The 12,053-nt window shown below is 35.7% G+C and overlaps 1 pseudogene; it reads left to right on the top strand.

Annotated features, from left to right (window-relative positions):
• Positions 1 to 676: 676 nt before the first annotated feature.
• Positions 677 to 10,387, top strand: LOC145814643 (G-type lectin S-receptor-like serine/threonine-protein kinase SD2-5; annotated as a pseudogene).
• The last annotated feature ends 1,666 nt before the right edge of the window (positions 10,388 to 12,053 follow it).

Here is a 12,053-nt window from a genome sequence, read left to right as displayed (position 1 = left end):
CCTTCAACAATGCCCAGCCTCTATCTTTATCTCCATCTTCATCTCCATCTCCAACAGCGAAGTTATCTACTTCTTGGATCAACGACCCTCAATTTACACCCAATTTGATGACTTACAACTGGCACCTGCCCTTGACCGATTATTCGATGGCTCAGCCCCACAATTGGCCTGTGGCTTCTATTGCCATACTTAAGAAATTAATGCTTCATGCCTCTTTGGTGTTGTAATCTTCGACAGCGTTGATTATGGCACGATAAATGAACCGGAACTAGTTTGGTCTGCTAATCGGAACGACCTGTTTAAATTCACTCCACCTTACAATTCACTAAATATGGAGATTTGATCTTGGAGGACTCCGATGGCACTTTTGTATGGTCTACCAATACCTCAAGAAAGTCCATAGTCGACTTGAAATTAACCGAATTGGGAAACTTGGTACTTATTGTGCAGACGTTGGTTCCTGGGTAGAAGCTCACCTCCAGCACTGCATCCAACTGGAGTCGCGGTTTGTATTCTCTTACAGTTCAGGATTACAGTTTATTGGCTTATGTGGAATCCAATCCACCCTTGCCCTATTTTGAATCATATTTATTTTTTTATAAATTATGTCAAATTCGAGAATGGAAGCTTCAACAGGCAGCTAATCACTGCTGCATCAACATCATCACCTTAGTTCATGCGGTTGGAACTGGATGGGCATTTGAATGTGTATCAGTTAGTAGACTCGAATTGGACTATGGTGGCAGATCTGCTGGCATCACAAACTCGTAGCGGTGAGTGTGGGTATCCCATGCCGTGTGGCAATTACGGTATTTGTTCTTCAAATGGACAGTGCAGTTGTCTTGAGAAAGCCACTGGCAGCAGCACTTTCAAGCTAACAAATTATACGCAACCCAACCTCGGATGTTCCCTTGTTATACCCATTTCTTGCGACCATTCGCAATATCACACCCTTTTGGAGCTTAAGAATACTAGTTACTTCAACTCACTACTAAAATTTCAGCTTTTTGTGATGTGAAAATACCGTCGCTAATACTCTTAATGCCGTCACAAAAAACTTTTTGTGACGGCAAATAACTTTTTGCGACGGCAAGAGAGGAGTCCCAACTGGGGGCGTTGCAAAAGAGTTTTTGCGACGGCATGTTTTGCGATGGTATTTTTGCCTTTTGCGACGGCACTTTGCAGTCGCTAATAATGTCTGAAATTTGTTGACTTTTTGCGACGGCACTATTCCACCGTCGCTAAAAATATTATTTGAGACAGCAAAAAATGCTGTCGCTAATAGTCTTTTTTTTGCAACAGCAAGAACACTATTTTTGCGACGGTGTGGTGCCGTCGCAAAAAATATTAAAAATATGAAATTTTCTATTTTTGCGACAGTGTACTACCGTCGCAAAAAGTATTAAAAAAATAATAAAATTTCTATTTTTTTCGACAGTTTAGTGCCGTCACAAAAAGTAAAGCTTGCAACAAAATCAATAAAAATATTAAAATTTTCTGTTTTTTGCGACGGTGTAGTGCCGTTACAAAAAAGAAAAAAACATCCTGCCATAAAATTATTAAAAATATTAAAATTTCTCCATAATAATTACATAATAATATAAAAATTCCTGTATAAAAATAACAATTTCTCCATAATAAAATATTCTTCCATTCATAATTACACATCAACAAAATTATTCCACTACATAATGTTCCATAATACATATATAATGTTTCAATACATGATTTTGTTCATAATTCAAAATAACATAAACCAAAATTAAATGTTTTTCTCATCATTTTTCGTAGATAACAAAAACAAAAGTTCATCATGCTAATCCTTCTCTATTTGTTCTAACATCATCTCTAATCTTGCATTTTCTTGTCTCACTTCTATCATCTCAGCTTTTGCTGATTCAAGTTCATCATGCTAGAGGAACAAAAAAATGTTATATATAAGGTAATCAATTATGGTAAATTCAAATGTATATTCCAAGTTTCCAACATACAATCTCACAAACCAGAAAAGAACTAGAGTATATATAAGAAGAACAGATTAATTTATGAGAAGTTAAAGAATTCAACACAAAAAAAAAAAAAAAAAATGTAATGAAAGACATCGTTTACCCTTTTTTACTTCGGCTACATAAAGAATTTAGTCCACAACTTATCTAATTTGTGTTTAAATGTTCCAAACACCTCCTTCCTTTCAAATTTTATAACTGAAAAGAGGTACTTTGGTTGAAATTTAGATAAAATTTGGATAGAAACAGAGTTGGAACCATTTAGATCAATTAAATTGACATAATTGAAATATTGTAAACCAAAATGAAACATAAGGCATATTTTAAGGACTGACTATATTTAAACATTTTTACTTTTGTGGTTTGCAATAAAATTTGAGGTATCAATCACTTGGGAAAGATAACCCTTCAATTTAATGCTTCAATTACTTATATCAATTTATCTAAAACTTGCCTAATGATTCAAACATCTATATAGAGTTGATGGGCTCTGAAGACCTAGGGATCCTAAGATCACAAGAATTCAAATCAAACAAATTTTTAATACACAAATTCAATATTCTTTTGGTGAAAAAAATGGGCACAAAAATTTGAAGTCATCACATGGCAAGACTAATTAGTATATTCATATTCCTAGAGCATTCAACAATGAGATACCAAGAAAAAGGGTAATCAATGGTTTTGGTCAATTATAACCTGCTGATAAATAAAATATGACACAATTCATAAATGTTAAGGTTTTTTTTATTGCAATTGAATCGGACTTTATCCATTTTGTCTAACTATTTTTTACCTATTATATTATCACAATGTTAAAACAAGTTCTTGATTAAGGCCCTTCTTGTCTTTTTTTTTTCAACGCACATAACTAATTACAAAATGGATTACAGAATACTATAGTCATATACATCAGACACACGCCACGGAAAAGGTTCACTTCACCATTATGTTCCGTGATTCTGTGTCCATAGAATTATTGTTCCTCTTTCTTTTCTATCAATCTGCTTGTTACCTAAATTATGAAAACATGTAAATTTATTGTCTGATTTCAATAATTTGTTTAGGGTCTGTTTGAATAGAGTGAAAAATATGATGAAGAATGAAAGAAAATTTAATTTCACACGTGCATTTGGTTAAGATGAATTGTTTGTGAGAAAGTAGTAAGAAAATTGAGACGATAAGAACAAGCTAGAGAAGAAAAAATATATATGTTGGAAGAAACTAAAAGCCAAGTTACAAAGGCCAAACTTTCAAGTTCATTTTGAGGTTTAGTGAAGATGGTTTCGTGTCATTGTAATAGCAAATTCTGTGTTTAATTGCCTCTTTCCTAGTGCCTGAGCTCTTGAGATTTGGTGAAGATGACTTTGAAGTGCTTTCTTCACATAATTGTCCTCTAGTTCCACCCTGAAAACACGTAAATGAAAATTTTATGCCATTGATCTTCAAAACATTGATATACAAAGCACTTTCTTTTTTCCTTTTTTCTTTTTTTCTATTACAATTAGTAGAAAAGGAACAGGAAAAGAGAAAATTGCATCACTTCAAACGCACTTCAAATATACAACCTTTAAATAAGATGACAATTAAAAAAAATGAAATAAAAGACCTAGGAACAAGCAAGGAAGATTTTAACCCCCAACAACACGTTTGATGGGATCAATTTGTAATGTCTCTAATGAACGCAATGATAATTTCAAATTTAAATGGCCTTAAACATCAATCAGTGAGTCCATATCTAGTTTAAATGAAAATTTAAATTGAAGAAACAAAACCACTTAAAAATTTCAGAAGGATATATCATATTTTTTTAGATAACAATAGCAAAAAAAAGAGGAAATACCATGGAAACAGATATCTCTCCACCAAACATCTCATCCAAGGACACCGCAAAGACGATCCGCGGTTTTAAAAACCTTTCCCATAAGAATATATTTTCCATTCAATTGCAATCAACACATCCTGATTCAGCACATTAAGAAATTTCCTTATTGTCGTCAAATAGATTACTAAATGACATGGGGACAATAGTAATACATACCAGGTATAGTGGTGTGTAAGACATGCTCTTTTGACACCTTGTAACCCTTTGGTTTTGATTTTTTCGAACCCATGTTCGTTAAGAAAAGTTCTCACTTGCAAGTCATTGTCTAAGACATACTTGTCTCACAGTCAACACAAATCAAATGAAACAACTCCAAAAAAATAATAATAATAAATATTTTTTTTAAAAAAAAAACACAGGAGTATGGATAGCATTTCATGGAAGCTGAAATGATTAGAAACTTCAGTGAAGTACCATATGGATAGCATTTCACAAGTATCTATCTTTACTTTTAATGTGAAATATAAATTTCACTTTTCTAAGACAGAATGAGCAACAAAGGAAGAGAAAAATACAAACTACCTCTTTGAGGTGCCATTCCCAAATGTGATTGAAAGAGATGATATAATAAAGCAAATATATTGTCTTTATCAAACAAATAATAAGAATCATAATAATTAAAAGACACATGCAGATAGTTGGAGTAAATGGAACACCCAAGTGTGAATATCATTGATACCCCTAGTATCATAAAGTTCACGGGTATTAGTACATGGAGAATTTGAACAAAAGAAGGGTATTTTGCAACTACCTAGAGTCCGGAAAATTTGAAGCTTTTTTATGGCATGTTTTGAGAGATAAGATTTAAAGATATAAAAAGGTTATCCATACATGACTCCACACTTGACGTCAATATTATGGGATAAAGTGATTGCAATATGAGTAAGAACTACCAAAACGGTGAAGAGTAACAAGCCAAAATATGAAGATGTAACCAGAAAATAGAGGAAAAAGAGATAATATTAACCAGAAAATAGAGGAAAAGGAGATAATATTAGTAATAAATACTTATCTATCAAGCTGTTCAAGTTTAAATTAACGATTTTGTTTTTTTCAGTAGCAGGTATCCTATCTTTGATGGATTTCAATGTGACTACAACATGACAAAAGAAAGTAACTGACCAAATAATGACCAGTAAGAGACTCCCTATGGGGGCTTGCAAGTTGCAGCAAAAAAACAAAGGTTACATTTTACAAAGATTTTAATGTAGACTAAAAACAATCTCACACTTGAAACAACATGCTGATCTCACTCTTTCCCAGAAAGAACAACAGGACAAACCAATGCAGTTCACACAAACTAAACTAGTCCAGTAACGCCTGCATCATAAAAAATATCCATTAACCAATTACAAAGTTTAGTACTAGCATAATGAAGGATCGTGCCCACTACTATACCCAATTCTAACAATATTAAGCTTCATCGGCTGGAACTCATTCATCCAGTTTGCAATAGACTGAACATTTTCGCAAAATTTTGCACCTGTAAAAGACACTTTCATCTGAATTGAGCAAATCAAGTTAAAAGCATACTTTGTTACAAATCCCTTGGTTGATAATATTATCACATTGTGTCTATGGGGTTGCCATAGTCAAAGATAAGCGAAGATGAAAACAAGCAATAGGCCGAATAATTACCGGACCTCATCCTCAAACCATTTCAGTTGTAACAGTCACAAATTATTATTCTAAGAAAAAACCAAATTTCCCCTTTTCTTGTTATCAAGTTAGTCTCAAATGTAATGCATATCAAAATGTACTTGTATTTATGCCTGTGTCAAGTAAAATTTCTGAGAAGAGGGACAAAGGCACTCACTTTAAACCACCAATTTTACACTACAAAATGCTTGACACCACCGAATGACCTCGCAACCTTACTCCAATACTTGTAAGGCCTCCCTTCGTCCCTTAAACCAAAGTCGGGGTCTGCTTGAAAGAATACCTTCCCATCTCAAAACAAACAATACTAATCGAATGGAGATTCGGAGTACAAATCTGAAACCACCCGAATTCGAACATCCCTAATTCAATCTGAAACCACCTTGTCTGTCAGGAAAACCTGATCGAGATACACTGATTGAATTGATGCGAATTGCATGGCAGACAAATTACCCCGTAAAATTTGGTTACCATCACAGAGTTTCAAAACCCTAACACAGCTATTTCTTAGGGCAGAGAAATCGAAAACATATAAGCAAACAATGACCAAATTGTGGGTAGTCTCCATTGATAGAGAAGTCAATATCAAGCTCAGCTGCGCTGTGAGAGAAATAGAGATATTCGCGGAAGTCAAACTGGAAGCAAAGCATGAGGAGGGGAGAGAGGGGTTGGCGAAAGATTAGCGCTTGGTCAACGAAGTTGGTGAAGAGACGACGGGTGTCGGAGGGAAAGTCGGAGGGAGGGAAGAGAGGGTAGTCGAAGTTGAGAGAGGAGAGAGAGAACCAGAGGTTTCGCCATTTGTGAGAGAGATAGGTGGTTCGAATGGCATCAAGAGTGGGGGGAAATGAGAGGATAAGGAGGAGGATGAGGTCCGGGAAGTCATTCAGGCTAGGAACGGTGGTGGAGTCACCGGTTGTCTCCGCCGCTTGTCGTCGATCGAGAGAGAGAGGGGGGTAAGAAGAGATAAGGGATTTTTGAGTTTGAGATTGGGGATTTTTTGGGTGGGTGGGGAATGGAAAAAAATGGAGCGGGAATGAAAAAAAAAAGGGCGGGAATAAAAAATTAAAGAAATATATATTTATTTATTTTTTTAAGATCAGAAATAAAATTTAAATAATAAAATAATGTCATTTAATTCTTTTTTTTTTTTGTGATAGGGGTTGCTGTACTAAAAAAATTTTAGTTTTTGTTAAAATATATATTTTTTTGTAGTTAATGAATTTTTTTAATAAAAAAATTCTTTTTTTTTTAGTTACTAAGATTGAAAATTTATTTGTTTCATTTTTATTTTAATGAAAAAAATATTATTATTTTTTATTTGGTAGAAGTAAGAGTAATATTTTAATGAAAAATATTTTCCGCTAAAATAAAAGTTAATTTTCTATGGTCAATGAAAAATATTTTTCTGCGGTCCATTTTTTTTGGTTATTAAAAATCATGAACTAATTTTTTGTGGTAGAGGAGAGGGAGCGGCAGTAGTGGTGAAAGTGGTGGATAAGAGATGATAACGGTGGTAGTGGCGATGGCGATGGCGATGGCGATGGCGATGGCGATGGCGAAGGAGATTAGTGGTGAAGTTGTGGTAGTGGTAGAGTAGATGGAGTGGTAGGGGTGAAGGAAAGGTAATGGTAATAGTAGTGGCAGTAGTGGTAGTGGTGGTAGTGGAGTGGTGGCAATGGTAGTAGTAATAATGGTAGTCGTAGAGGTGAAGTGGCAATAGTGGTAGTAATGGTGGTAGTGGAATGGCGTTTGCAGTAGTGGTGAAGGTGGTAAAGGAGATGGATGGTAAAAGAGAGAGCGAGAGATGAGTGAGAGACAGAGAGAGAGAGAGAGAGAGAGAGAGAGAGACAGAGAGAGAGACAGAGACAAAGTGATGAGCGAGCAAGAGAGAGACAAAGTAGTCGCTAAAAGTGCATTTTCCTGTAGTGGATAGATAAATCGAGAGGGAGCTCAGTAAATAGAGAAGACAAAAGGAAGAGAGTGAGCAACACGAACACAGTGGGAGAGAGAGAGAGAGAGAAAGATAAAGAGATAGAGAGTGAGAGACAGAAAAAGAGACAGAGAGAGAAGAGAGATGAACGAGAGAGAGAGAGAAAGAGATAGAGAGAAGAGAGATGAGCGAGAGAGACATAGAGAGAAGAGAGATGAATGAGAGAGACAAAGAGAGAGATAGAGAGAAAGAGATAGAGAGAAGAGAGATGAGCGAGAGAGACATAAAGAGAAGAGAGATGAACGAGAGAGACAAAGAGAGAGATAGAGACAAGAGAGATGAGCGAGAGAGACAGAGAGAGATGAGAGATGAGAGAGATAGAGAGAAGAGAGATGAGCGAAAGAGACAGAGAGAGAAAAGAGATGAGAGAAGAGATAGATGAGTGAAAGACACAGAGAGAGAGAGAGAGAGAGATAGATAAAAAGAAAAGAGTGATGAGTGAGAGAGAGAAAAAGAAGAGAGAGAGAGGAAGATGAAAAAATGGGTGAAAAGATATAGACAAAGAGAGAGAGAGAGAGAAAAAAAGAGTGAAAATAGATAAGTGAGAGAGAGACAAAGAGAGATGAGCGAGAGAGTTAGAAGAGAGAGAGAATAGAGATGAGAGAGATAGACAGAAAAGAGATGGACGAGAGACACAAAGAGAAAGAGAGAGACAGATAGACAAAGAAGAGTGATGAGTGAGAAAGAGAAAAAGAAGACAGACAAAGACACAGAGAAAAACAGGGAGATAGACAGACAGAGAAGAGTGAAGAGTGATAAGTGAGAGAGAGAGAGATAGAGAGATAGAGAAGAGAGACAGAGACAGAGAGATAGGAAGATGAAAAAATGGGTGATAAGATAAATGTTCAAAAGAGTAAGATGACGTCATTTTTTTATTTATTATTTTTTTTAGTTTTTGTGACAAAAAAATACCGTTGCATTTATTTAAACCATTTTGTGACTATATATATATGAAGCCGTCTCAAAGCCACAATATATATATATGTATATTTTTTTTTTTTTTTTTTGAGCAATGGTACCTATTACGGTTGCAAAAAACTCTTCTTTTTTTTTTTGCAACTGCCGCTGGTACCATCGCAAAAACTCTATTTTTTGCGACAGCAATTTCTGCCATCGCAAATACTCTATTTTTTTGCGACAGCGTTTTATGCCGTCGCAAATACTCTATTTTTTGCGACGGCAAGTTGTGCCGTCTCAAAAAGTCACATTTTTTTTTTGCGACGGCAAGCTGTGCCGTCTCAAAAAGTCACATTTTTTTGCGACGGCAAGCTGTGCCATCTCAAAAACTCACATTTTTTGCGACGGCGAGTTGTGCCGTCTCAAAAGGTCACATTTTTTGCGACGATAAACTGTGCCGTCTCAAAAAGTCACATTTTTTGCGACGGTAAGTTGTGCCGTCGCAAAAAGTTCCGTCTTTTAAGCCCACTTTTCTTGTAGTGACTTCAACTCAAAATACACATTCTCATACAACAACATTTACTACTTGGATGGAAAAACAGAGCTAGAGGATTATAAGATGAGTTGCTTGAAAAATTGTTCGTGCAAAGCCGCTTTCTTTGCGTATCATGTGGGATATGATTCAAAGAAAGGTTGTTTATTACTATCTGAAGTCTTATCGCTTATAAAAAATGATGGAGCAGTTGATAACATTACTGTATTTCTTAAAGTGCACAAATCTCAGGATACACAGTATCTTAATCCTTCTTCGCCAACAGATTCTCGTCAAAAGAAATCAAGGCATGTCAAAATCATATTGGGATCCAGTCTTGGAGCTTTCTTTGGTGTATTTTTTATGGTTGCCTATTGCTTTTTCTTTTTCACAAACAAACAAGAATTCGAAGGATTTGATGAGTTCTTTGTCGATCAAGTATTTGGGATGCCTACTAGATTCTCCTACGAAGAGTTGAGAACCATGACAAGCAATTTCGATAAAAAGCTTGGAGAAGGAGGATTTGGGTCAGTGTTTCAAGAGACATTGATTGAAGGCACTAACATAGCAGTGAAGCGTCTCAATGGTTTTAGCCAAGTTAAGAAGTCATTCTTTGTTGAAGTTGAGACAATAGGCAACATTCACCATGTCAATTTGGTGAGATTAATTGGATTTTGTGTTGAAAAATCATATTGGCTTCTAGTTTACGAGTACATGTCCAATGGATCCTTGGATACATGGATCTTCCAAAGGCACCATGAGCTCACTCTTGGGTGGCAATCCAGAAGGAAGATCACTATGGATATAGCGAAGGGACTAACCTATCTCCATGAGGAATGTAGGCAAAAGATATTTCACCAGGATATCAAACCCCAAAACAACCTCTTAGATGAACTCTTCAATGCGAAAATTTCTAATTTTGGATTGTCAAAACTAATTGATAAGGACCAAAGCCAAGTTGTAACAATGATGAGGGGAACACCAGGCTATTTGGCTCCCGAATGGTTGAGCTCAATTATCACTGAAAAAGTAGATGTCTATAGCTTTGGTGTCGTGGTCTTGGGAATGTTGTGTGGGCGCAAAAATTTGGATAGATCTCAACCTGAGAAAGATATGCATCTACTAGGTCTGTTTAAGAGGAACGACTTTTGGATATCGTTGATAAATACAATGATGACATGCAAACACATAGAGCAGAAGTTGTGGAGATGATGAGGGTTTCTGTGTGGTGTCTACAAAGTGATTTTTCCAGGAGGCCTTCTATGTCGGTGGTGGTGAAGGTCTTGAAAGGTTCTATAGATGTTCGAAGAAATTTGGATTATAGCTTTACAACTCCTGTTGCACCAAGGCAATCACAGTTGCTAGTAACCAAGAGGATCACATTGGTGCTGCTACTTCTTTATTTGCATCAGCTTTATTAGGACCAAGGTAAAGAAAGTAGACTACAAACAAATTTGAGTTGATAGTTTAAAGTTTTTCTTTTTCTCTCTCATTTTTTTGCTTTTGTTTTTCTGTTTCTTTTTCTTGGACTGATAAGTTTAGGATTTCGATTTACAAACATTACATTACAAGGGAAGAAAACTGTCAAAACATGCCATGAAGGCTTTGTAAAATTCCCTGTTCACACCATTCTAACTTAAGTCTTGTACAAATTTTACTAGTAAATCTTACAATCTAGTTGTGGTTTGAAATTTGTACAAAACTTATCTAAGAGTTGTATTTCTGCTTAATTTAGTGAAATGTCTTGGTAAAATTGCATGTTCACTCACCCAAATCCTCTAAGGTCTTTTATGTATATATATTGTGTAGTGAATATATACTTAGAGTGCCTAATTGGGTGCCTAAGTTGCCTACCCCTTGAACCACCACTAGTTTGCAGTAGATATGGTATGATAGCGTGGCCAGTGTGGATTGCACTTGCCCTATTTGATGAAGATAAATGATAAGCACCATAATCTTGGATGTTCTGAAATTACTCCCTTATCCTGTAAAGCTTCACAATGTCACAAGCTCATAGCGCTAAACAATGTTACCTACTATTACCCATATAATATACATAGTTTTTACAATTTTGGGGAGTGCAACCGCTCCCCTTTGCCCTCCCTAGATCCATCCATGTCAGGTCAAATACTATGAATACACAAACACGATGAGTAGTTCAAGCAACATGTTTAAGTAACTGCTCTTCCCAGGCTGCTCTGTTTTGAAGTGTGCAATAAAAATCCAAGTGGAAAATGCTCTATATATACTAACAGAGATGATCTCAATGAAGGTCAATATAAAATGCAGAGTCAACAATCAGATTTGTAATCAAACTGGTATCCAGCCTTGGAGCATTTTTCTTTTTTTTTTTTTTTTTTTTTTTGTTGCCCAGTCTATGTATCATATATAGTTTATGTCTGTGTTTTCCTTTTTCAAGAAAGAAAAGAGGAAGTGATGAACCTGAGAAGGATTATTTAGATAAAAAAGTGGCAGGAATGGCCATGAGATTCTCTTGGGATTGAGCTCAAAGTCACTGACTGATATAACTTCAAAAGGAAACTTTGGCAAGGATGATATGGATACTGGCCTTTGAAGGAACTCTCTTCTAGGCAATGGCAATAAAGCTGCAGTGAAGCATCTTGATGGCTTAGGCCATGTCAAGAAGTCTTTTTCTTGGCTGAACAAGTCGAGAGAATAGGCAACACTCACCATTTGAACTTGGTAAGATTGGTGGAACATTGTGTCCAGAAATCACTGATTTCTAGTTTATGAACGACGCTATTTGGTGTAGTTTATGGCACTATTTATAGCTGTCTCTGTTTTATGTTGAAAGTTTATGTTTGTTTGGTACAGTTTTTACTTGCAACTTATAAGACAAACATAGCTTAAATAAGTTGGGTTTAAAAAAAAAAATTATTATTATTATTATTATTATGAAGAAGCAAGGGGAAGGTGTCATGGTATTGGAAATCCTTTGTGAATGGACAAAATTAAGAGGGTGTACTTCTTGTTAATTCCACCAGTTGGCCAGTGCTGCCTGCTACTCACTTCATTGCTGTCATCTATGCTTTGCTACAAAATGTTGAGGGAAATTTTATACAATAA

The sequence above is a fragment of the Camellia sinensis genome, unplaced genomic scaffold (genome assembly GCF_055761805.1).
Source record: "Camellia sinensis isolate YWXY unplaced genomic scaffold, ASM5576180v1 Unanchor12, whole genome shotgun sequence".
NCBI classification, from domain to species: domain Eukaryota; kingdom Viridiplantae; phylum Streptophyta; class Magnoliopsida; order Ericales; family Theaceae; genus Camellia; species Camellia sinensis.
Note: the sequence above shows the minus strand (reverse complement) of the source record. Positions and strands in the feature narration are given on the sequence as shown.